This window comes from Muscardinus avellanarius (assembly GCF_963383645.1).
Source record: "Muscardinus avellanarius genome assembly, chromosome: 14".
NCBI lineage: Eukaryota > Metazoa > Chordata > Mammalia > Rodentia > Gliridae > Muscardinus > Muscardinus avellanarius.
This window is the reverse complement of record NC_137800.1, coordinates 77,340,428-77,342,113: the sequence shown is the minus strand read 5'-3', so window position 1 is coordinate 77,342,113 and position 1,686 is coordinate 77,340,428.

Below are 1,686 nucleotides of genomic sequence, written 5' to 3'. Positions count from 1 at the left end.
GAAACAGGGTCTCACTAAGTTGCGGAGGGCCTCACTAAGCAGCTGAGGCTGTCCACCAACCGTGATCCTCCTGTCTCAGCCTCCCAAATGCTGGGATTACAAGCGTGCGCCACCATGCCCGGCTCTCCATAAATTGCTGAGGCTGGTCTTGAGCCTGCAATCCTCTTGTCTCAGCCTCCCAAGTACTGGGATTACAAGTGTACGCCACCACACCCAAGCTCAGGCTGCATTCTTTTTTGGGGGGGCAGTACTGGGGATGGAACCCAGTGGCATTCTACCTCCAAGCTACACCCTCAGCCCTATTTTTAATTCTTTATTTTGAAACAGGGTCTCACTGAGTTGCAAAGGACCTCACTAATAGCTGAGTCTGTCCGCGAACCATAGTCCTCTTGTCTCAACCTCCCAAATTCTGGGATTCCAAAAATGCACCACCCCACCTGCCTCTGCATTCTGGACTCTTAGTTTTCTAAGGGTTCAGCTTTCCATCCTCATATTAATGTCCTGTCTTGAAGCTAGCTCCAGTTGGAATTCTGCAGCCTCTGGTGGTAGATTCAGAGACAGTAAATGCCTGTTTTGATCTGGGGTTTAAAGTCTGTAGGGAAGGAAGAGTAGAAAAAGACAAGAGGGGAAGGAAATTAAAAGGACTATTGGAAATTAGGGTCAAGCTCACTTAAGAAAAAAAAAAAAAGAGTATCTTAAATGGGATAAACCCAACTAGAAGGGACAGGTCTGAGCCGCAGAGCAGGGGCAGATGAGTTTGCTGCTCAATGGAAGGAAGGAAGAAAAGAAGGAGGTGTTCTGAGCAGGAGAGGGCAAAGGTAGATGAATCCTAAATTGTAACAAGTCCCTGGAAGTGACTGGGAGAGTGGGCTGTGGGAAGGAAGTGATCGTTGTAGTGGATATAAAGGAATAGGGAGGCTAAGAAATGGGATGTATAATTTGTCCAGGAAGATGTCAGAAATTAGGTAGAAAAAGAGTATGAACTAAGTCCCCAAAGCCTTGGTGAATATGCATTTGTTAGAAATATGGGCCATTAGCCGGGCGTGGTTGCGCACCCTTGTAATCCCAGCATTCCGGAGGCTGAGACCGGACGATCGCAGTTCGCAGCCAGCCTCAGCTACTTAGTGAGGCCCTCTGCAACTCAGTGAGACCTGGTTTCAAAATAAAGAATAAGAAATGGGGCAGGGGATGTAGCTTGGAGGTCAAATGCCCCTGCGTTCCATCCCCAGACCTGCAAAAAAAAAAAAAAAAAAAAGAAATATGGGCCATTAGCTGGGCCTGGTGGTGCGCACTGTAATCCTAGCATTCGGGAGGCTGAGACCGGAGGATCGCGGTTCACAGCCAGCCTCAGCTACTTAGTGAGGCCCTCTGCAACTTAGTGAGACCCTGTTTCAAAATAAAGAGTAAAAAATAGGGGAGCTGGGCGTGGTGGTGCACGCTTGTAATCCTAGCATTCAGAGGCTGAGACAGGAAGATCATGGTTGGTGGACAGCCTCAGCTATTTAGTGAGACCCTCTGCAACTTAGTGAGATCCTGCTTCAAAATAAAGAATAAAAAATAGGGCAGTGGATATAGCTTGGAGGTCAAATGTCCCTGGGTTCCATTCCCAGACCTGCAAAATAAAAATAAAAAAAAAAAAAAAAAAAAATAGGGTTGGGGGCGTAGCTCGGATGCTCATAGGTTCAA